We start from the raw sequence: 25773 nt of genomic DNA, 5'->3' as shown, positions 1-25773 counted from the left end.
CCCACCTACAAGAGATCCAGGGAGTTACAGCCTTTCCATGGCTGCACCATATTCGTAAAGATTTCTTTACGAAGATTACTTTTCGTAAAAATGTTCATGTTGATTTTTACGGATACTTAGATGTTAACTTCGTCGTGTCCGTTTTTGCAACAATATTAATAACTCGTCTTATAATATTTTCAATAAAAATTATACGAAATTCACAAATCGAGAAATATTTTTCGGGGAGTTTTAGACATTGATTCCGTCGTGACCGATTTTGACCCCAACAAGAGACTGCTCTTTGTTTTTGCTTGAGGACAAGCAAAAGAGTAAGTCTGGGGTGTTGATATACCATGGATTTTACCAATTTTTACCCATAGTATATAGGTGTTTTCAAATACATTATAATTTTTTTGGAGTCTTTTTAGTATGTTTTCAGGTTTTGGAGTGATTTGGAGGAAAATGGTGATTTTGGTGCATTTTGGAGAGAAAATGACAAAGGCCCGAAGTTGACCTTCGACCACGACTATCAATCGATGGGCGAATGCAACAATCGATCGACACACACCATGTGGTGTCGATCGACGGCGAAGCACGCGAAAGCCAGATTGGGTTCCAGCCGGCTTAAAGCTCAAGTCCCACAAGAGTTACCAGATTACCCCTGACGAGTTTTAACATAATATTTATGTGCTCTGCCGTTTTTCTAGGCAACACATGCTTTCATACTTTCTACCATTTTCATACAGCAAAATACTTAGAGTCTTAGGTTTAGAGAGAAGATCCAAGAACTCCTTCAGAGATTTGTGACTGGAACTCCAGTTTCTTTACTCTATTCTATTATGCAGTTTTCCTATCTTGTTGTTATGAATTGTTTAGCCATGTCTGAGTAGTTCATCTTGTTAGATTTAGGGTTCAGATATTCATGAGGGTTTAGCCCAAAACATATAATTGCTAAGTGTCAGGATATTAATCATCTAAACTGTTCTTAATGCATGTGTTCTAGAGTAGCTAGCTAGGACCTTGCCTATAGACATTAGGGCGCATTCAGAAGTTTTTGTTCTTTGTCTGAAATAGTTTAGCTTGTGCTATGATTGCTAGAAACAAGCGGAAGCTGATTTAGTCAACCTAGTGAACATGTTCAAACCCGTTCATAACGCTCCATGGAAGGAACATCGATCGACAACTCATTAGTTGCATCGATCGACGGGCTGAAAGGTGTATCAATCGACACCCTGTTGTTCGAATCGATCGACACTTTCTAAGGACCAACAAGTGACAGCTGAGGTCCAAGATCCGGCGATAGATTGATCGACTATTCTTATTTGCTTGAGTTCTAGAATATCCATATATACTTAGTAGTTTATATCTCTATAATCATGATTGTCTGAATAGAAACCCTAAGTCTAACGTTTCCCATATCTGTCATAAAACCCAATTAATCAACCGAACAATTATTTGTTCACCCTGCTAATTTACATTTAAACCATAAAACCTAGCTTAACTACCTAACTAGATAGATCTATTGTGTGCCTTAGATCCCTGAGAATTCGATCCCAAAGTACTATAATTGAACCTCTTATTTGAGAGAGTAAATCACTCCTTAGGGTAATTTGAGTGATATCAGGCCTCGACGGGAACGTGTACGACACACTCGCTGCCTAGGGGATAGCCGAAATCTGCTACACGTCGCATATCATTTTTCCAAACCTGGTCAGGCAAGCCCTCGAGACAGCAGAGATCATATATGAGGACATCTACAGTCCGACCTTCAAGAATGCCTCCATCACCTTCATGGCCGCCGGCAAGTTCTGCTCCTTCCCGCTCATGAAGTTCAACGAGGTCTACAATTTGGCGGATGATCCCAGAGAGGTCTCCCCTGTTAAGAGATTTGCTCCAACTTAGTCTTTTTGGGAGCTGATTGCATCAAGATAGTTCAAGCCTTGCTCAGAAAACTAGTCTCGCATCTGAAACCCAAGCATCAGGATCATCATGAAAGTACTCAGCAACATGTTGTTCGCAAAGGATCAGATCACCAATGGAGAACTACGGATACTGTACTCAGGGCCGGAGGATCAGATCAGGGCCGCGAAAGCTGGAATACCGGTGGCCCCCGTTCTTACAAACCCGGGATACCTTCTCATGGAGATGTTCTCCGAGAAACGCACCATGCTGATGAGAGGGTAGCAGAAGAAGGATCGATGTGGAAGCCTGCTCACTCCATTGTTCATGCACTTCACGATTGATCTCAGCCCGTACACGTTCAACGCCCAACCGGAGTACATCGACATTCCCTATCTGATCAACTGCCACATCCTGCGCAACAAGAAGACCTACATGTTCCAGGACAAAGAAGGGAACCAGCTCTACTGTCGGCTCCCTTAGCAATATATCACACGTTTGTCCGTGTTCGAGAACATTCGGTTCCTTCCTGGGCCTGAGTTCATGTGCGCTGACCCACACATCGCACCTCCAGACGTTGACATGGTCGATACGGCTCCGAATGATTACGACCTTGGGCCCATTGAGGACGACGCAGATGCTGAGACTTATCGCCGCTGGATGATCGACACACAGCAAAAGAACAATAGCCTCACGAAGAGGATTCTCAGGGTGATTATTGGGAGCTGTTTCCAAGGTCAGACGACAGGAGCAACAGAGCAGGAGCATACACCGCAACCAAGCTGTCGAGCAGAGAAAGAAACAGCTGAGTCTTCATCAGGAGGAGGACGACTCGGTAGAAACAGGCGTGACGCTGGTCACTTCGGAAGCGGGGAGTCCGATTGATTACCCCACCATCTTATCCATTGTTAAATACATCTGAACTCTTTATCGCTTTATGTTTTGTTTCTGTATTTTTAGCCTTTTTTGATTTGTTTTCACAACCAGGGATGGTTTGAAATAAGTCTAGGGAAGGCGATTGTGTGCTACTTATCTCGCTTGTTTCCTTTGGCTAGGTTGGAGAGGGCAGGATCAACGCAGCCTTTTACTCGTTAATGCTACACATTCAGAATACAAGAGGAACAATCAGAAATCGGGAGCAGCTGTTCCCGCACCTAGTGCACATGCGTATGATCAAGGGTGGAAAACAAAATCAAGTGCTAATCAGAACAACCAGTGGCGTCCTTCCTCATCACAACATGTTACCTCCTCCTTCGTTACCTCACCATCTCCTTATGTATATTAAAAAAAAATCTATCTTTTGTTTCATTGTATATGGTGATGGAGAAGGAGATGAATTCGAGTGACACGAACCACTGGGAAGGTCGAGCAAGAAGTTGGTACCATTTGCTGAAGAGTATGCGGAGGAAAGTTGAAAGCAGAACAGTCAGTCGCCTGTTCTGTCATCAGAACAATCGCACCAGAAGAGGAAAAAACGAGTAGAGGCTGTGGACATCAATGGATCCGTCCTCTCTTGCAGTTTTGTGCGATATCCTGCATCCTCTATAAAAATGGTATCCCCTAAACACTTTTAGCTCCACCATGAAAATAGTCTTTTTCACACCTAGCCCGTCTACCCTGAATAGTATATGTGACGAGAAGCTCACGCAACTCTTAGTTGAATATAAGGATTTCTGTCTCGAAGGTGTAGATTTTTCAGGTTTGAGAAATAGAGTATGGAGCCGATTTTTGAACAGCAGTCAGTGCGGTTCTGGTAAAGGTGTGTCATCCTAGTCGATTTCTTATATGGTTCAGAGATTTTTGGTTATGGTATGGTTATTGAGAATATGCGAGTTCCCACACTTTCAAACCTTTCTCCATGTTCTTGATACTTGACATTGTTTGAGGACAAAAAAGGATCTAAGTCTGGGGGAATTGATATATGGTGTTTTTGACATCATTGTATATATGTTTTCTAATTGGTTTCCAAGTCTTTTTCTAGTCTTCCTAGTCCTTTTCGAGTCATTACAGGTCTGGAGTAGGTTACAGAGTCGGAGATAGGCGAAAAGATGCCATATTTGGAGGATTTCCTGCGGTACAGCAAGGCTGAGCAGTCTGACGATTGTTCCCCTCAAGGAACAGTCCGAGTGATTGTTCCCGACATTTAAGGAAACATCCAAGTTAAGTTTTCCCTATCTGTCCTACTTCTTCTCTAACCTAATGGTGTTTCCTTATAAAAGCGTCTCTATCATTTGTTTTATTTCTCACCCTAGTTTTTGCAAGACAAGTTTACTTTGGAATTGCTTTGTAAGGGAGACGGCTCCATCTTTCTCATCCCCGAAAAGATTATCCTGAACCTTATTTTTATTTCTATTCTATCGTATCATGTATTCTTAAGAATCGCATGTGTTTACTTGGCTATGACTGAGTAGTCGATCTTATTAGCCTAGGGTGTTAGGGTTGCTAGATCGCGAGCTGAACACAAATAAGTATCATCAATAGTCTTCATTCATTGCCAGTCATATTGCTTGCATTAAATTGATCACTTGATGCATGAACTTAAGTAGATCTAATCATTAAACGTGCATTAGATTACTTGACACGTTTTGCATGAGCATGACATCCCCAATCAGCGAAAGTAGATATTAAGGTGCCGTGTGAACATATCAGGTCAGCTCTTAAGGTTTATTGTCGCACCTCATCCCAAACGATAGTTTAGGTGTTGAGGTCGATCGATAAAAGGAACAGCTCCACGAGAGTGGGTTGATCTACCTAGTTAACCGAGTTCTAGACTCGATCTTAAAGAACTTGAATAGTTGTTTAGCTTGCCCCCTTGTTAACCGATTGATCACTCTAGGCTAGCTTGCTTATAATCTTGAAAAACCCCTTAAATTGCTTGTTACTTGTGCTCTACACTTCCAATCAAATCTTAAAACCCACCATTGTTTTAGCTTGTAGTCGAACCAATAGAATAAAGTGTAAACTGTTCCTCTGGATTGAATCTAAGCATATTGCAATAACACTGTTAACTTGACAGTAGCATGGATTCAATTTCAGTGTATCACCATAGTTGAAGTGGAACAAGCCAAAGAAGGAGTTGGTAAAAAGCCCTAATTGGTCCATGAAGTGGAATGACAAGCCATATTGGTTTATGATTAGCCGAAGAAATTTAGCCATGACCATGTTGGTCTATTTTAAGTGTATTTTATTTTATTATTTATGTAAACCTATTAGGATTATTATTTGAACTTTCTAAACCCATTAAGAGTCGATTTAGCTCTCTTAAACCAATTAGGATCTGGTTTTCATTAACCACTTTGTTTTAGGAATGGTTTTCAGTTTTATGCTTTAAACAAGAAGAACCAGGTTTTTTATCAGTCAACCTATCTTTTAATAAAACTTATTTTTGGTGCAAGACCAAATTGTTCTTAGAGACTTTGCCTCCTTTTTCACAGTGGTGAACGTGTCCTATATTACACACAGAGGAAGAGTGATCTACTGTGATCCATCCTAGACACCAAACATGGTGATCAAGTGTCTCAGGAGCAACAAAACAACTTGTGAGCATCCCATAACTCTTGAGCAAAATACATCTTCATCACTTTTCATCCAACCTCGCCCCCTTCAAGTGACCCATTAAGAGACAGCCTATCTAGGTCTGTACCAGCGTGGAAGACGAAGAGACATTATCATTAGGTATACTAAACCTATAATAATGGAGTCGTTCCTCGTTTCAAGGAAACTGATATACTATGTTTTTTTCGGTTTTAGCCATAGTATAAGTCCTACTTATAGTCTTTATATTATGTTTCGAGTATATTTTAGTCTTTTTCAGGTGTAGGTATTTTGGAGAAATATAGAGATCATGAAACCATTTGGAGTTTACAGATGAATAAACTTGTAGCGGTTTAAGAAAACATAAGTCATAGTAGAGATTTGGAAGGAATGTCGATCGACACCTTCTTTGGAGTTGCCCGACATCGATGCGACTTTATGGGCTGGCTAGATTTCCATAATCAAATTGGCCCATAATTTTCCATATATTACAAGATGGCCCCCTCCCGGCCCAAATTTTAACCTATTTATAAAGTTTATAAAGCCATTGTTTAGACTAGCACATTACATCAAGTTTTTTATTATTCTTAGAAACTTTTGGAGAGAAGATCATAAGACTCGTTCAGAGATTTGATTGGAACTCCAGTATTTCTATCTCTACTTTTTAATGCAATTCATTGAAAAATCTCTATATCTTGCTTTATTATGTACAAGATATGAGCCCGTCGCGTTGCAACGAGTTTTGTTTGATGTTTTAATTTAGTTAAAACCATAAAATAATAAATCATTTTATTATAGTTTTATGATTTTTTTTTGCATGTTGTTTGAGATTTATTTTATAATAAAAACTTGTTTTCACACATAAGTTCAAGTTAATATTTGTATTTTATAATCATGGTGCATAGATGAATTGTTATAAACTTTGTACTTAGGATTAGAAAAAAATACTATACCTAAACATTAAACTGAATACAACCCGGAATAAGAAATTGAATGAAAAGTAAAAAGATATAAACTTCAAATACACCAATCGTGTCAATGTTCTTATGTACTAATTTAATAATTTATTAAATAAGTCTCTTAAATTATATTTTGCTAAGTTTTTTTTTAAAAAGGAAAATATTATAGTTTATAAATCTCCTTTTTATTTACAATTTAAAAAAATAAAAAAAATATTAAATACTATTTTACAATTGTGTTTAAGATTTTAGAAAAGAAAAATTACTGTCATATTACCTATTACAATTATCTTCTCTTTAGAATTTCAGAAATAAAAATAAATTTCTATCAAATAATTATTTTTAGTTATTAATAAAGAATTTTAAAATTACTAATTTTACAATTCGTATCGATACTAATTTTACACTACTTTTTTCATTAAATAATTTTTAGTATCATGTTCATCATCAAATACTCCCTTAAAAACATTATCAAATAAATTTCTACAATTTTCTTTTGGTTAGGACTTAAAAATATGATACAAATTTCTTTTATTTAGGATTTTTTTATACAAAATGAAAACAACTATCAAATATTCAGTTACATTTTTTTAGGATTTTAGAAAAGTAAATTAATATTACATAATCTTTTACAATTATATTTTGTCTAGGATTTATAAAAATAAAATTTATATCAAATAATTATTTCTAGTTAATATCAAATATTTAAAAAGTTTTCATTTTCAAAATTCATTTTTTCAATATCACTAATATGTTTTGCATTTTTTCTTTCTAATTGAATAATTGTCACTATAATGTTTATCACTAATTTTTAAAGTAAAAATTACTATTAAATAAAATTTTACAATTCTCTCTCGTTAGGATTTTCAAAAAAATAATTGGCTAAGATTAGAAAATAATGTTCTCTTAGAAATATATTGTGTTTAGAATTTTAGAAAAAGAAGAAGTTATTTTCACATAATGACAGTTTTTATTAACACATTCACAATCTAATTTATTTAATTGACACATGTCACAATCATATCAGGTGAAATATTTGAAATTACTTTTGGTTTATATTTTTTTAACACAAAAAATAATAATATAATAATAAGAAGAGAAATACCCTAGAATAGCACAAAAAAAGTTTTTTGTCACAAATATAGACTTTAAGGATCAAAATGACCAAAATGTTTCATTAAAGAGGTAAATATACATTTATACCCCTAGGGTTAACTAATCCAAACCTTAGGGTTTAGAGTTAAAGGGTGGGGATTTGGGATTGACGTTTAAATTTTTATAAAATAAAAAATAAATATTAAAAAATCAAAAATAAAAAATTTAAAAATATTTTCAAAAAGTATTTTCGAATTAGAAAAAGAAAGTTTGAAAAAAAAATAAAAACAAAAATCGAAAAAAAAATTTTAAAAAAGAATTAATAAAAAAGTTCGAATTTGAAAACATATAATTTAAACTATAAGAAAATTTTCTTTTTTTATTTTTTAATTTTTTTATATATCTAGGGTATTAGGGTCGTTTTACCTATTAAATGAAACATTTTGGTCATTTTCCTCCTTGTGGTCTATTTTTGTGACCAAAACTTGAAAATAGTCTATTTAGGAGAATTGCCCTAATAAGAATATTAAATAATATTTATAATTTATTTTTAAGCAAATCGTTTATATTATTTTAGTATATATATTTTTGAATATGAGATAGTTTAACACATCACATTTTTAAATATATAACTGACATGTGTCACAATCATGTTAAGTAGCAAGTTTGAATAATCAAGCTTTATATAATAGGATAATAATAATAAAAATAATAAGACTATTAATTAATATTTATAATTAATTATTAAGAAAATCGTTTTTATTATTTTAGTATATATTTTTTTGATTATGAGATAGTTGAACACATGTCACATTTTTCAGTATATAACTAACATGTGTTACAATCATGTTAATTATTAATTTTGAAGAACCATGCACAATATAATCTTTTATAATTATATTATCATTAAAAATTTAGAAAATGAAAACTATATTAAATAATTTTTAAGATTTTGAAAATGAAATTTTTTTTAAGAAATTACTGCTAAATATTTTTTAAAATTGTTTTCCGATTAAATAATTTTTTTTCAAAATTAGTTTTTATTATCTTATTATATATATATATATATATATCTTTTTAATCATTATATATTTAAAAACATGTCACAAAATTAAAATTATTATCAAATAATCTTTTGCAATTATCTTTTGATTAGGATTTAAAAAGAGGAAAATTACTATTAATAATATTCATAATTAATTTTTAATAAAATTTGTTTTTGTTAATATCTTAGTATATATATTTTTAATATATTTAAACACGTATCACAATATTAGAAGGAAAATTATTATCAAATAATCTTTTTGCAATTATCTTTTGATTATGATTTTAAAAAAGGAAAATTACTATTAAATAATATTTATAATTACTTTTTAATAAAATTTGTTTTTGTTAGTATCTTACTATATATAATTTTAATCATGGGATAGATTAACACATGTCACAATCTTAAATATATAAGTGTCATGTGTCACGATCGTGTTAATTAGCAAGTTTGAAGAACCATTTAGGGGCAAGGTTAGTACATGTGTTGGTACAGTACTTTAGCGGGTTTTGATGGATTGTTAGGGGCAAAGAATGTAAGGGCAAGCCTTTCACCTCTTCATTCGGAAGTGGAAGCGCTAATCTGGGCAATGGAATGTATGAGGAATTTAAGGCAATTTCAGGTCACCTTTGCGACGGATTGTTCTCAATTGGTAAAGATGGTTTCAAACAAGAAGAATGGCCAGCGTTTCACAGTTACCAGGAAGACATTAAGCTTTTGAAAAGAAACTTCTTAAACTCGGAGATCATTCATGTACCTCGGACGGAGAATCAAAAGGCGGATAGCTTAGCACGCAGTGCTAGGAAACAACCGTCTTTCGTCGTTCACATGGATGCGGAGTTACCGGTTTGGTTTACAGAGTCAGTATGAGTCGGTAGATGTTTGATGTCAAAAAAAAAAAAAAAGAACTAAGCTTTATATAATAAGATGAGTAGTCTAGTTGTCAGATTTACGGTTTTCTAGGGCTTTGGTGAACTTGTAAAGTATAGAACTGTTGAGTTTATTATCTTGGATCCTTCACATGATTGATCTTATTGCTTGTGTTTTAGAATAGCGAACTAGAAACATGACCATAGGATAATCGACAACCGCGAGAGTGGGTTTGACTCCTGCTGAGCTAGGTTGATAAATATAACGAGAGTTGGTTTAGATAATTTAGTGAACAAATCAAATTGGATCCTAATGCTTGTCTGAACAATTTAGTTCGCAAGCAAGAGTTGGAATTCTGAGATTTAGACATATGACTAGACTCGTAGCTAGAGCTGGATGTCTTACTCATTGAATTTGAGTTCTAGGACGGTTCTTATTAAACCCTTAGCATCAATAAATTATAGCTCTGGTTTCCTGTTCGAAATACCACAAGTCTGGCGCTTTTTTCATATATCTCACAACCTATTAATTGTTTTATTTACTGCTTTTAATATTATTGTCTACCTTAATCTTGATATTTATTCTCTATTGTATGATATACGCTCCATGTGGATTTGATTTCTGAGTGTTGCAATCGATCTCTTATTTGAGAGAATTGCTCTAGGGTAATTTGAGCTACATCAGGAAATGTTATTTCATTGAAAAAAGTAAAACGATAAAAGATTTTGATATTTAATTCATGAATGAAGAACCTATCAACTCTTACATCAGCCAAAACAAAACGAACAAAAATAACACACATGGATGTTCTTATTTTCAAATTGTGAAAATATCCTAATTACAATCATTCAATACAATCTTATTATTAATGACACTAGATCCTTTCTCCGCGCGGATAATATATTTAAATTTGTTACATTAATCATTTTTATTTGTACGTGAATTTTTGTATATTAAATTATATATAACTAATTTTTAAATTTGTTTTTTTATATTTTTAGTTTGAAGCCTTGTTCGGAAACTCGCTAGGCGCTACGCGTGCGGCACACTGGGGCCTAGCGAGTTATTGAAAAAGCAGGAAAAATACGGGGATTACGCGGGGAGGAATTTTTGTCCTTTTATATATATATATAATATCTCATTTATATGTATAATATAAATTTTGTGTGTAATATTATATGTATAAAACATCATTAATACATCGCCGGAGATAACAGTGGTGGTGCGTTTGCAAACCACTAAGACAAAATCACACTACCGAAAAAAGATGGTCTAGCATCATTTATTTTTAATATTTGCATTACTTATAAATGATGTAATATAATTTTGTATCACTTATTTAAATAACTCTGAAAGTGGTGATGCAAATAATTAACATCATTTTATTAGTAACTGATGAAAAAATATCAAATATTTACTTCAATTATCATAAGTGATATCAATGTGTATCAATTCAAATAAATGATATTAATATTTACATCGGTTTTGCAAAATGATGTTAGTTTCGTATCGGTTAAAATAACTGATTTTAGTTTTTATATTTTATTAATAAATAGATAAATATTAATTAAAAATTTGAAATTAATTTTGATAATTATATAATTTAAACCATCGATTTAAAATATTTTAATTTATAATTTGATGTTAAATTTATGGCATTAAACAGAATAAATAAATATTTTATATAAACTACTTATTAATATTTTTCCATTGACATACAATCTGAAGAACAAGGAAAAACTAAGAAGAAGTAAAAACCAAAAGAAAAAAAGAATATGAATTCAGAGAAGAATGTAAAACAAATAAAACGAATTATTCTTCTTTAATTTCATCTTCAATCCTTTCAATCCTTATTGCTGATGTAAAAACTGAGTCGATTTAGTAAGTTAGGAGATTCATCGAAGCATTCTCCTTCAGCCGCATTTCCCAGAACGGTTCCTTCGATTTCCACTGGCCACCGTCGATTAAATTGGGGTGAAAAGACGGCTCTCCAGGATGTCTTCTGCGGAGGTGTACTTAGGCACTAGTCGGGTTCCCTCCGGGATGTCCGGATACCTGGATTATCAAAAAAAAAAAAAAAACCAAGCCTAATATTAAAAAAAAAAAATCCTTAAACCATTAATAGAAGAAAATAAATATAGTTTCAAAAAAGACTTAGAAGAAAAACAAAAGAAGAAAAGTGTTACCTTTCCAGAAAATTTTCAACAGGTTCGTGAGGCTAGGAGATCCTTGTTTCCTTTCACATCCTGCATAAGAATAAATACAATCATCAACATCACGATCTATAAGAAAAAAATGCTGAATTCTTGTTGACATTTTTTAATAAATCAAATAGAGTAGAGCAATAGATTTTTAACTGAAAAAAGTTTTATAAGTGAGAGGAAGAGAAACGGATGAATGAGACTATGAGAGGAACTTGACAGAAAAATCATAAGTTTTTTTAGTTAAGATGAAACAGTTATAGTCTTATAGAAGATCATGGGCTAATTAAATTAAAACCAGAAAATTAATTAAAGCTAAAAAATAGTAACTGCATCTCGTAAATCTAGCTAAAATTTTAATAATTTTTTTAAATGAGGCCATTTTTTAAAAGTAACATCATTCTATTAAATTGATGCTAATGTAAATTATAGTTATACTTATACATATTTGTTAGTATCAGTTTATTATTGATGCAAGATTGTTATCATTTTAAAAAGTGATGCTAACCAAAAAACGTTATGTATCAGTTATCTAAATGATATAAGTTTATATAATTTTGTTAGTATCAATTTATTATTGATGCAAGATCATTATCATTTTAAAAAGTGATCCTAACCAAAAAAACGTTAATGTATCAGTTATCTAAATGATATAAATTTATATAATTGTATCAATTTTGTTAAAGTGGTACAAATTAATAGAAATTATATCATTTTATTAAACTGATGTTAATTTAATTAACAATAACATCAATTATTATAGCTGATCTTAAATTATGAATAATTGTATCATTTCTACATAAGTAATTTAAAATAATATCAATTATATTTGTGATACAAGTAAAGTGATATAATTCAATCTTTCTTTTGTAGTGTCAATACATCACTTTGGTAGAAGACAACAGGGAAATAAGAGCATCATTAACGGGGTATACAACTCCCGTCTCTTAGTATTAATTGAATTAAAAAAAAAGAAAAATTCGCATGATTGTGAGAAAACTTATCTTAATTAGAGGAAACAAGAGAAGTTGCTTGTCTCTCTCTCTCTCATCTCTATCTCTCTCCCAATGGATGAAATCACTCTGTTTCCATTCATGATTGATCTCTCCTCTTTTCTCTCTTTTTTACAGCAAGGTACGTTCCCGATCCTTAATCGAGCTCTAGTATCTTTAATATCGATGAAGGTTTAGGGTTTATACAAGCACAAAGATCTGATATGGGTTTTTTGAGAGAAAAGCACTTTGATTTGGCATCGGGTTTTGGTATACCTCAGGCTAGATTATCTTTTGATTACTTGTATTTTGCTTCAATTGGGTGGGTTTTGAATGATTCTGTAGGGTTTTAAAAAGATGAAGCTTGAAACAAGTGGGTTCGAGACCTCCATGCCTACGATTGGCTTTGGCTCGAGCAACGATATGCTTGATGGGTTTTCTATTGTGCCCTCCTTTGATCTTCCCAGCACCACAGATGTGAATTTCATAAACTTTGATAAAATTCTATTGGATTCTTCCTCTGTAGCAATGTGGGGTGATCTCTTTGTTTTGGGGGTTTCAGTTTGATGGGTTACAGAAAGAAGCTGTCATGGTCGCTGCTGATTCTCGTACTCTCATCAAAGCATGGGTTCTGATTTGTTTCTACTCTTTGTTTGCTAGCTCTGTCTTATGTTATCTTTATTGTGTTTGGTGTTTAGTTATGAAGCGTGTGCCTGGAAATAGCTGATGAAGCGTTCTGTAGATGCACAAGGGTCTTGAAGATCCACTTGAAGTCGTTGGCCTGGAAATAGCCGATGAAGCTATATTACTATGCTTAGATGAGTTCATGGTATGTGACGCTCATCTTCACTGTGTTATTAATTTGCTCTACCTTTCTTTATTGATCTTTTTTCTTTGTAAAAGGTAAATGATGTAGCTGCTGCTCTGATACTAAACCGTCTCTTTAGACACTTGTTTAACAATGGCATTGTAAGTTATCTCTACAACCTTCGTCTTTCTAACCTCTTCAAACCTATTGGACATAAACAGACAGTTATTTAAAAGTTTATTCATGTGTGTAACTGGAGGAAAGTGTAGGTTCTTGTTGCTACATTGAACCGTGCTCCAGATAATCTTTATGAAAGGGGTTTATAGAGGGACCTATTCCTTCCTTTTATAGCCGCATTAAGGGTATGCAAACTCCTCTTACTATCAATGCCCTGAGCTCGTTTCATGGGGTCCATTATGCTGTGTGACTGATACTAAAGAGAAATTGTTGTAGGAAAGATGTGTGGTTCGTGAAATTGGTTCATCTGTGGACTATCGGAAACTGACCTTTGTGAGTAATTCCCTTATTCTCAGTAACTCTGTCTAGGTTTCGTTGCAATGTGATCAAGGTTTAGTAAAGATGTTACCAAGAACATACACTCTAGGATCTGTTGTTGGACCATTGCTGCAGATTAAGCTTAATGGTTGGTCGCTCTGTTTGGTTGGTGATATATCTAGAATTATGTACTCATTTTATAGACAAATTCATTCACTCATCAAACAAGTTATTTCTTCTCTCCTTCTCACGGTCATCTCAGGGTCATCGCACAAGTTCTATTTAATCACAAAACAATTTCCATTCTTCTCACAAAGTCATCAAACAAAATTCCTTCGTTTTTATTTTTTATGTTTTTATTTTAAAATCAATGTTTAAAATGTTATCTTGTACTATATTTTTTAAAAAAAATTTAAGTTTAATAAGAAAAATAAAAAAAAAATTTGGTGTTTAATTAATTTTTTTTTTTAAAGAACCCTTAAATAAGAGACTTGCAATGGAGCACGTAAATTTTAGGCTCTCTTAATCTAGTCTCTTAATTCACTTTTACAATTAAAAAGTATTAAAAAAAAATAAGAGACCTATTTAGGGTCTCTAGGATAATGATGCTCTAATTCCATAAGTTTCACTATGGTCCATGGTATGCAAGATCTTAAACTATTACTGGGACCCACAAAACTCTTCTATACTTCTTCTCTGAAAAAAAAAACTCTGCACACCGAAACTCAATATTTTTTTTTTTTGAACATTTGCGAAACTCAATCTTACTAACAGGAACAAAACCATTTTCTTTTGGTACGAAACCCATCATTAATTTCTGCTGTGATAAGTTATCACCGATGAAGTAACGAGTTTGACTAGGCGGTTTTACATATTAATACGGCCGAGTTTTTCAGTTCTACGCTTGAAACGCCTATTAACGGTTCGGTTGAGCGTAGAATCCAACCGTATCGATCCAGTTCGCCACGTTAACCTCCCACGTCACGCTTAATCGGACGTTAAATCGTCAACTCGAGGACAAGGGTTTGAAGTAAATATTTCTATTATATGTAACACAATTAACTAATAAAATATGAAAAATCAATTTCGAGATTTTAGAGTTACGTAAAAAAATATATAATTATGTATAGAACATAAATTATCTTAGTTTAAAAGATCGGAATCTCATCTCGAATAAATTCACAAAAAGAAAAATTACTCCAATAACCTACTTAAAATATAAACCCCCACCCCACCCCCAATTTCAAAAAAAAAAGCGTACTTAATAATATTGTTTTGCGAGTAATAGTTGAAAACTGACAATTGAATATCGATCTAGAATATTATTTTAATATATCTAATGGTAAAATATTAATTGTAATAAACAAATTTTGAATTTTGTAATATTACATGAATTAAAAGTCTTTAAGATCTAAAATCTATTTTATTAACATAATATATTTTTTATTCATTTATTATTTTGACGTTACAAAATATTTATTTAGTTTTATTTGTATATTAAATTTTTAATAATTTAGTTTCTTTTTATGGAATTTTAAAATTAACAAGAATATAATAAATTTAAAATTATTTATTTAAATATATCCAAATATGATGTCTCATTTTTATGTGTGTTTGCGTTGAGCAAATTTAATTTGTAGTTTGTATATTTAATAACACCTTGTTGCGTGCCGTTCTATGGTTTTAATAAATGTGTTGTCATTTCATTTTTATTACTACTAACATGATTTTTTAGTGATCAGTGATAATGTATTTTTAACGTTATGTATTATATTTATCGTATATTTTATAACTCTTCGTGCTGACACTTTTTTAAAATCATTTAAATTAGATAATTAGTTTAAAGATGTAAATAAAACTGTGTATGTTGTAAATTTAGATTTTTTAGTGTAACTGAGCACTATCAATTATGGAAATTATATTATGATTTTATTTTACTAAATATTTCTTTCTGTGCAGATTTTTTGTTTTATTTTGTATTTTTACAATTTTATTGTCTTATTTTTTAATTGCAGAGAATTGCTATTTTCAATTTTTGTTTCATATACCTTAAAAGTCTTCGGTTGATTTTTGTTTGTTTTTTTTCTCCAATTACAATGTACAGTTCGACCGTTTTTTTTTTTTTTTTGGGATCAAACTACTAATATCTTCAGATAGAAAAGCTTAAACTCCAAGAATGAAGTGAGTATTTGTGATAGAGAAAATTGATTTAGCCACTAATATAGTGAGATATTAAAATATTAGAAGGTATGGAAACTCTTCTCTGTTGTCCTACGCTGGACAGAATTAAAATATTTCAAATGATTCTATATTTGTGATAACTGGAAATAAATCTTTATGTCTTCCTTACATCATCCTTAATTGGTTTACGGTTCGACCATTTCTAATATACTGAGAGTAATATAATATTAGAAGTTGATTATCTCCTTCCAATTAGGAATGCACAGAATGAGAGAAATTCAAGGTGACACCACTTTACAATTTTGTCATCATATCTATATAAAGTTAGTTTATAGATTACTCTATCTGTTTCAAAATGTAATCAGTTTTAATTAAAATCTGTAATATTTAAAAGTTATTATTTTAGAAAACTGTCATTTAATATATAAATTTAATCAATTACACAGTAATTTACATAATTTAATTGGCCACGCAATATCTAATAAATATAAAGTTACATTGAAATATAAAAACAATTTATATAGTGAAAATACTTTTAAATCATTATATTATAAAACAAAAGGAATATTCAAATTATATTGAAACATTAGAATAGTAAGAATCAGAAAAGCTGAAATCTCAACGTCGATTATTTACGTCGGTCATGCCTTAGACCATCTCCAATGTATTGCTCTATTTTTTTTCTCTAAAATAGAGGAATTTCATAATAGAGATGTATTTTTCTACGATGTATTTTTCTACTTTCTCTCCTAAAAAAGAATATTCTTGATATATTCTATTCTAATTTTACAAATAATATTTTTATTTGTGAAAGTTGAAAATCAGCCCAATTTATTTTAGTATTTTATAAAATTATGATATTATTTACACTAAATATTTCTTTACAAACTATTATGTAAATAAAAAAATATAATTATATTTATATAAATAATATATTTTACTAAAAAAAATATTTTTAGTTATAATTGTTTAAGTAAAAAGTTAAAAGATCATTTTGTAAAAACAAATAGAGGAGGTGACATGGCAAAAATATAGATTTTCATTGGCCGATTATTTTCGCCTACATGGACACTCTATCTAAGGTTTATATCTTCCTTTTATTACTTGTTTGATGATATATTATTTAATTCCAAATATGTTGAATCAGTTATTCAAAACCGAAAAATCGAACTGAATATGACCGAAATATACAAAAGTTTATTCAAAGCCGGTAAAATATACAAACGGGTCCAAAATTTTGGTACATTGATAGACCATGGATTTTATCCACATTTAGTAATGCTTTACAAGTGTTTTAATAACTAATTACTATATTCTAGAGTCTATTTAGTATATTTATAAGTTCAGAAATGTTTTGGAAGAAAGTGATAATTTTGGAGAATTTTGGAGATAATTGGAGAGAGCATCCGAGCTTACCGTCGAGCAAGACCAGCGGTCGATATTTAATAATCGATTGATGCACACCCTGTGACATTGATCGACAGCGAAGCGCGCAGAAGCCCGTTTTGTTCCAAGCCGACTTAGAGCCCAAGACTTCACCAATTTACAAGATTGCCTCTAACGAGTTTTAACCTAATATTTATAGCTTGCCAACATGTTAGAGGCAAGGTCTACTTTCTTGTTTTTAAATTTTCACAGCAAAAGTTTTCTAGAATTTTAGTAGTGTTGGAGAGAAGATCCAAAGAGATTTGTAATTGGAACTCCATTATTATCTATCTATTTATGCAGTTTTTTTACCTTTTCAATGATGTTATGAATTGCTTAGCTATGTCTGAGTAGTTTTATTGTTAGGTTTAGGGTTTAAATATGCTACGAGGGATTAGCCCCAACTATAGATTGCTAGTTGTATTCATCATTAGGATTGTCATTAATGTATGTTTCTAGTTTAGCTAGCTAGAACTTGACCTAGGAGTTGCAAACTCTAAGTCATCACTTGCATTTCACCCTGAATCTGTCCTAATTGAGCTAGGATTGCTAGAGTAAGGCGAAAGCTGATCTAGGAAGCCTAGTGAGCATTATTCAATCCGTGCGTAAGGCTTGACTTACACTCGCCGATTGATAGTCCTATAGAATAATCGATCGACGGTGAAACAAGTGTATCGATCGATATTCCTCTAGAATCATCGATTGACACTTCATCTGGTCAATAGACAAACTTAGAAAGCGAACGCCGATCGGTTTGTTATTAAGAGCTTGAGCTCTATAATATCATGCATATAACTATTAAGCATCTATAGGATTCTAATCATGATTACCTGAATAGAAACCCTAAGTCTAGCTATTTCATCTAAGTACCAAAAACCCAATCAAATCAACCGAGCAACTTCATTGCTCACAACCTGCTTATTTATATTTAAACATAATCAACCTTCTTAATCTCTCTGATTAGATCTATTAGGTTCCCTAGCTCCTTGTGGATTCAATCCCTAAGTACTACGATAGAACCTCTTATTTGAGAGAGTCATTCACTCCTTAGGGTAATTTGAGTGAGATCAAATTTAGCGTCGTTGCCGGGGAACTTTGATCGCCTATAGATTTAGTCTGATTTTGTATAGATTGCTTCTTTAAACTACTTTCTGGCATAAAAATTTCTTGTCTTTCAAGGTGCATGCCCAATAGTACCAGAAGCAACAAGGAAACTCAATTTATATTCTCATCAGATCCCGCAAGCTTGGAACGTTCGATCCGCAAAGAAAGACACTTCTCATCGATCGACATCAACGATAGTTCGTCGATCGACTCTCGCCAACCACCGTCGACCCAGACACCGATTATGTCGTCTGACACTCGCTCACCACCATCGACCGATGCCACTCTTCCGTCGACCGATATCTTCCATCTGACATCGATCGATACTTCATCCTGAACATCGATCGATACTGAGCCGCGAGACATGGTTGCTACTTTGGTTCTTGTGCGAGATGAGAATGGAGACCTGCATGACAAGGAGGGTCATATGTGTAATGCAGCAGGTCAGAGGATAGATGCTCAGGGGACTGTAATCCTTGAGCCCGATATTGATGCTACAGGAATTGCTCAACATGTAGATGAGGCTGCTCGACCCAGAACGTTGGCTGATTACAATCGTCCGGATCAGTTCTATGCCAACAGATCAGCTATTCGCCCTCCAACTATCCAGAGAGGCGATTTCGAGTTGAGGCCGCAGTACTACACACTCGTGGGACAGACACCCTACTGTGGGTTATCTCAGGAGCATCCTATGGACCATCTGGAGAGGTTCTAGGATTTTATATTTGCTATCAAAGTCAATGGAGTCCCTGAGGATTACCTGTTCTGCAAGCTCTTCAAGTACTCACTTGCTGGAGAGGCTTCGCATTGGCTTAAGCAGTTACCACCAGGATCTCTTACATCCTGGGCCGACATCAAGAACGCAAGAAGACTTGAGGAGCAAGATTGCTACATTCACTCAGGAGCCTACAGAGCCATTCAGAAGCTCCTGGATCAGATTCAAGTCTTACCAGAGAGATTGTCCAAACCATGGATTCAATGAAGTACAGCTGCTCAGTACTTTCTTCAGAGGCATCGCAGTGCAGTATCAGATGGCTCTTGATGCTTCCAACGAAGGGAACTTCAACACTAGGAATCCAGAAGAAGCTGTGAGACTTATTGAGAACTCAGCATCCAACAACAGCACCAAGAACACTGACTTTGAGAGAAAGAAATCTGCAGTTATCCTTGGAAAGGAGCAGATGGATGAGGTGAAAGCAAAGTTGGACAGTGTTCACAAGCTTCTTAGGAAGCAGGCTTGCTTGGTAGAGGATGCAGATGTTGTAGACACAGAGGATAGAGTAGGAGTAGAGGAGGATGTGAACTTCATTGGTGGAACTAGATTTCAGAGGTCTGGAAACCAGAGTGGAAACATTTATGACAATGGATAGAGGAGTAATTTCAACCAGAGTTCACAGTACCAGAAACCATACAGCCAGAACTACAGCAGCAACAACAGCATGAGTTATGGAAACTCATCTTACCAGAAACCACCACCACAGACTCAAGAGAGAAAGGTCAAAGCAATGCTTGATTGGGTGCTTGAAGGACAGCAGAACCTGACGGTGGATTTCAATAGGAAGATTGATTTTGCCTACAACAACCTGAACACAAAGTTTGAGACTTTGAGCATTCATCTGAAGAAGTTGGAGGCGCAGGTTGTTCAGACAGGAGAAGTTGTTAAGAAGCAAGAAGCTTTAACAACGGGTATAGGAGATGATGTAATAAAGCACCATGTGAAAGCCATCATTGATGATGATTTCTGGCAAGTGGTGAAGTATGAGAAGCTGCAAGAAGGGGATTTCGAATTAGAAAGCTCGATGAGTTTTGGCAGATCACATTGGTGTCGACCGACGTCAGAATTAGGACATCGATCGACGGACTTCAACCAAAACCGATCGACAAGCTTTCCAAAAAATCGATCGACGACATATTCAGAGTCCGTTGCATCGTACAATGCCGTGAGGATCATGACCCACGAGGAGTTCGCAGCAAGACACCCACATTCGCCCAGTCCTTTACAAATTGAGCCAGTCGTCGATCGACAACGAGAGACCACCGCCGATCGACAACCTTCAGTACCCATCGATCGACGAGCACCTCTCACATTCCGAGTGCAGTGCCAAAGATTGACAGCGCACGAATCAAAGCACTCAGACCACAACCGAAACCTTCAGCTAACCCACCAGAGACCATCAGTACACATTCAAATGATGCACCAGAACCTATGGAAGTTTATAAGGCTCCTATGGGGAGAACCTTGAGGAAGAGAAAGGAAAAGGTTGCTAAGCATCTGAAGAGGGGAGATAATGAGAAGGAGATGGAAAGTTTTCTTAAGAGAGTCCTCAGGATTCCACTAGAGAAAACATTCGAGGAAGCCTACTTTACCCACATATTGTGGATGTTCTACAGAGAGACCAAGGAGACTGAAGAGGACATTAGGAGAATGTTCCATCAGGTCAGAGAAAAGATGAAGAATAGGATCACACTGAAGAAGAAGAAGAAGAGTGATCATGGGAAGTTTACAATACCATGTCTGGTAAAAGGTATTGAGTTCCCACATGCATTGTGTGACACAGGAACATCAGTCAGCATCGTACCTAGAGTTATGGCAGACCAGCTAGGTCTGAAGGTGGAACCTTTCAAGGAATCGTTCACTTTTGTGGATTGTTCTCAGAAGAACTCAGGAGGAATTGTCAGAGACCTTGAGGTGCAGATTGGTAATGCCCTCGTTCCGGTTGATTTCCATGTCTTGAATATCAAGCTGAACTGGAACTCGTCTCTATTGCTTGGAAGAGCTTTCTTATGAACAGTAGGAGCAATGTGCAACATGTAAACCAACCAGTTGTGTCTGACACTCATAGACCCGAACGCCTACTTTGATCCAATACCAGTTACACAGCCACAGACGTCCTCCAGAAGAGTCGATGATTCAGGACTCATACCAGCATTTCACTGTGGAGCTGAGTACGAGACAGAGTATTCCGCGTCGATCGAAGCTCACACCCCCACATCGATCGATAGTGCCAATCGGAAATCGATCGACAATCACCTCGAAGAATCGATCGATAGTAGTCCAGACGATGTGATAGACGATTCTCCAGAAGGTTCTATTGACAGTTGGGAGAATGACTATTACAATCCCACCTTTGCAGTAGCTACTATAGACAGAGATGATCTGCATACAGATGCGTATGATGAGGATTATGAGGAGGAACAAGCTACAAAGTATCAAGGTATTCGTGCTGAGGAAGATAGACTTCTCCACCATTCCTATGGAATAAGGAATGCGACGTCTATCGACAGAACCATCACAACATCGATCGACACTCATCATCACCATACAAACCGCAGACGAGCATCGACCGGCATTACCTACTAAACATCGATCGACAATGGAGTCGACCATGCAAAAGAAGGAGACCATTTAATTGGTAGTTGGGCAAATGATCAATATCACGAGAGCTACGCAATAGAAAGTGAAATACATGAGCCAGGAGCAGACGAGTTACATGAAGGGTTCACCACTGAAGAACTGCTCAACCACCATGAACGCTCAGATACAGATTCACTCTTTGCAGAAGCTTGTGGAAGAGGCACTCGTTTCTATCGCCCTTTCACCAGAGCTAAACGCCATCGATCGACAATCGTTCAAAGCCAACATCCACTGTAAGCGAAAAACCTAAACAGAATAATAACCATCTAACACCAGATGAGTTTGGTACTTTCAGGGATACAGAAGGCTATGCAAGAGAAATGGATGAACATGCACTCCAAGTATCCAGAGAGGACATTGCAGACATTCTTCAGATGGCTAATGGAGCAGAAAATCTCTTCGTGCAACAACGCAACACCCCATAGCACCAGAGGAGAGTTACAAACGAATCCTACTACACAACTGGTGGAGTAGATGATTGTTTCAAGCCAAAGTATCGATAGCATACTCGACCGTCGGTCGACATTGACGTCCCAACATCGATAGACAGACGCCTAGAGTTTGGAAAAAGAGCCTACGAAGTGATGAAGTAAGGAGATTCCACTGGGAACAGAAGGATGAATACGGAGTCTACAGAGATGAGCATGGACATGCACGGGGTGTAGATGGACACATCATCCATGTGTCCAAGGATGATATCAGAAATATTCTGGAAAGAGCCTCAATGGATGAGCACAGCTACATATGTCTTCCAGAACATGAAAGATCATTCACACAGACCAAGCTGGTACCAGAAATCTACACCAAAGATGAGATCAGTGAGATGCTTTATGGAATATGTGGAGCACAGGGAAAGAAAGAAGATGACTTCCAGATGAAGATTGATGGTGTCTACTACCCATTGAATGAAAACATTAGTTGGTTGACTACATGCTTGGAAGAGATGAGGCAAGACATAGCCAGAATGCAGACAGAGCATGCGGCCGACTACACTACCGTCGATCGACAGAAACTTCTCGACATCGATCAACGATGACCCAGCACCATCAATCCCGACGAAGTTCGTACCAGATTTTTACACCAAAGCAGAACTTGATCAGATAGTACAAGAGATATATGGAACTCTGGGAGCATCAGAAAACAGATTCGACATGAGATGTGATGACATCTATTTCCCATGGAACAACACCATCAGTTCTTTGACTTCTCAGACAGAAGCAATGCAGAGGGAGATAGCTGAGATTCAGAAATACATTGCGAGTCGTCCAGAGGCATCAACATCGATCGATAGACGAATCAACAAATCGACCGACAATCACACTGAATATCAACGAAGCCACACCAACAGACCGAGGACAGGTAGTAACAAAGGTGACATCAGCCATGTCCGATGTTAACAACCATGGAAAGGAGATCTCAGATGACACATACGCCACACTTGTGAGACATCAGTTCGACCTTTAAAGTCTAGGAGACAGATTGCAGAAGATAGAGAATACAACTGCAACAATGAAGGATAAATGTCGCAGAGGAGACAAGGCAATGAGAGACTTCACTGGTACATGGTTCAACAAGAGAAGAGAAGAGATGGAGACTTGCTTCCCAGCAAGTACCAGCCTTCCACATTACTAGTCACATCACCTCCAAAGTCAAGCTAAATGACTATAACAAAGCGCTGAGTGGGAGGCAACCCACTATTAGGTAATTTTAATTGGTTTTTATTAGTTTAGTACTTATGTTCGTTTTAAATTTTTGCAGGCCATAAAAAAAAACATAAAAGATCCGAGTAGACGATTGCCAAGAGTCGACCGACGAAACACTACCGACATCGATCAACAGAACATAACCTGCCGCGACCGATGAAAACATCTTTACATCGATCGACATATACTCCGGTCTGGTATATCGTTATAACTTGTTACATTGAGTCCTTTTGCTTTAGTTATCACCATAACTCCGACTGAATTTACACTGGTGACAGTGTAGTTTATGTCTGGGGAGAGGTTTACTGATATTAGTTTATTTCATGAGCCTTATTTAAAATGTTTTCAAATAAGTTTTTATTGAGTCAAGAAGAGGACAATGAACTTATTGATTTTGCTTGTTAGCTAACCACACCATTCTAGACTTACTAGTTGCAGATAGCACTAAGATACTAAAGTGGATCAACCTGTCAACTATGTTACACTTGATGAGAATGTTTGAAGGAACCAAAGCTGACCTTCAACCTAACAGAGGTCAACTTTTTTTGTCTTAGGGCTTGGTATACATGGGATCGGATTCTTTAAACAAATTTGGAAGGTAAAGCCTTGTGTAGATATATCACCCTCGCTCTCTCTCTCTCTCTCTATTTCGAAATTTAGTATTTAAAAAAATAAATAAATATACTTATATAGTTATAAATAATAATTTAGGAAAATAATTCGAACATGCCTTAGTGGTTACAACCATTAATGTTTGATTCATAAAAATTCTATAGGTAAATGATTAGAACAGGACTTGGTAGCTACAACCATCAAGGCTTGATTCACAAATAATCCTAGGATATAGGTCAAAAAGAAGTGAACAGGATTTGGTGGCTAAAACCATTAAAGCTTGATTCATGGAAGCATGTCCAATCTTGGTCAATGATCTTGCAATAAAGCAGACTTTGACTGAGAAAGAAATTAGTAGAGAGAGAGAGAGAGGAAAGAAACTCTTATTTACTTGCAGGTCCAGATACTTGTTTGAGCATCCTTGCATCATGTGATCGATACTCCCAAGGTAAAGCCTATACTTTTATTTACGCAAGAAATGAGGTTGGTAGAGGGGATTGTCAGATAGGATTTGCTAAGTGGTTGACTAGGTGAATTTGGTTGCTACACTAGGATATGGTATAGTGTGCTTTTGGGACTAGGATTTCCTAAGGTGATGATTATGAGATTTAAATCTGTGAGTCCCTACTGTTTTCAAACCTCTTTCAGAGAGACTACATGTATGTTTTGCTTGAGGACAAGCAAAAGGGTAAGTCTAGGGGAGTTGATAGGCCATGAATTTTACCCACTTTTACCCATGGTTTATAAGTGTTTTAATAACTAATTATTATATTCTAAAGTCTATTTAGTATATTTATAGGTTCAGGAATGTTTTGGAGGAAAGTGATGATTTTTGAGCATTTTGGAGATAATTGGAGAGAGCATCCGAGCTGACCGTTGAGCAAGACCAACGGTCGACATTTAGAAGAAATAATCGATCGATGCACACCCTGTGACATCGATCGACAGCGAAGCGCGCAGAAGCCCGTTTTGTTCTAAGCCGACTTAGAGCCCAAGACTTCACCAATTTACAAGATTACCTTTAACAAGTTTTAACCTAATATTTATAGCTTGCCAACATGTTAGAGGCAAGGTGTGCTTTCTTGTTTTCTTATTTTCACAGCAAAGGTTTTCTAGAATTTTAGTAGATTTAGAGAGAAGATCCAAAGAGATTTGTGATTGGAACTCCATTATTATCTATCTATCTATGCAGCTTTCTTACCTTATCATTGCTGTTATGAATTGCTTAGCTATGTCTGAGTAGTTCTATTGTTAGGTTTATGGTTTAAATAGGTTATGAGGGATTAGCCCTAACAATAGATTGCTAGTTGTGATATTCATCATTAGGATTGTCATTAATGCATGTTTCTAGTTTAGCTAGCTAGAACTTGACCTAGGAGTGGTAGACTCAAGTCATCACTTGCATCTCACCTTAAATTTGTCCTAATTGAGCTCGGATTGCTAGAATAAAGCG

General features: G+C 35.0%; 2 long non-coding RNA genes across 6 annotated transcripts; one reads left to right on the top strand and one right to left on the bottom strand.

Moving 5' to 3' along the window:
- Positions 1-11233: 11233 nt before the first annotated feature.
- LOC106303482 lies at positions 11234-11810 on the bottom strand. Its single transcript, XR_001262490.1, has 3 exons — positions 11742-11810; positions 11571-11630; positions 11234-11439 (listed from the first exon to the last, which is right to left on the bottom strand). It is a non-coding gene; the product is annotated as an uncharacterized LOC106303482 (long non-coding RNA).
- A 755-nt stretch (positions 11811-12565) lies between these two features.
- LOC106344770 lies at positions 12566-14123 on the top strand. Of its 5 annotated transcripts, XR_001270198.1 has the most exons (6): positions 12566-12719; positions 12923-13054; positions 13140-13406; positions 13481-13546; positions 13655-13747; positions 13839-14123. It is a non-coding gene; the product is annotated as an uncharacterized LOC106344770 (long non-coding RNA). The 5 variants fall into 5 exon arrangements; XR_001270199.1 differs by having other exon boundaries at positions 12923-13406; positions 13844-14123; XR_001270195.1 differs by having other exon boundaries at positions 12923-13406.
- Positions 14124-25773: the final 11650 nt, after the last annotated feature.

The sequence above is a fragment of the Brassica oleracea genome, chromosome C1 (genome assembly GCF_000695525.1).
Source record: "Brassica oleracea var. oleracea cultivar TO1000 chromosome C1, BOL, whole genome shotgun sequence".
In the NCBI taxonomy this organism is placed as follows: domain Eukaryota; kingdom Viridiplantae; phylum Streptophyta; class Magnoliopsida; order Brassicales; family Brassicaceae; genus Brassica; species Brassica oleracea.
Note: the sequence above shows the minus strand (reverse complement) of the source record. Positions and strands in the feature narration are given on the sequence as shown.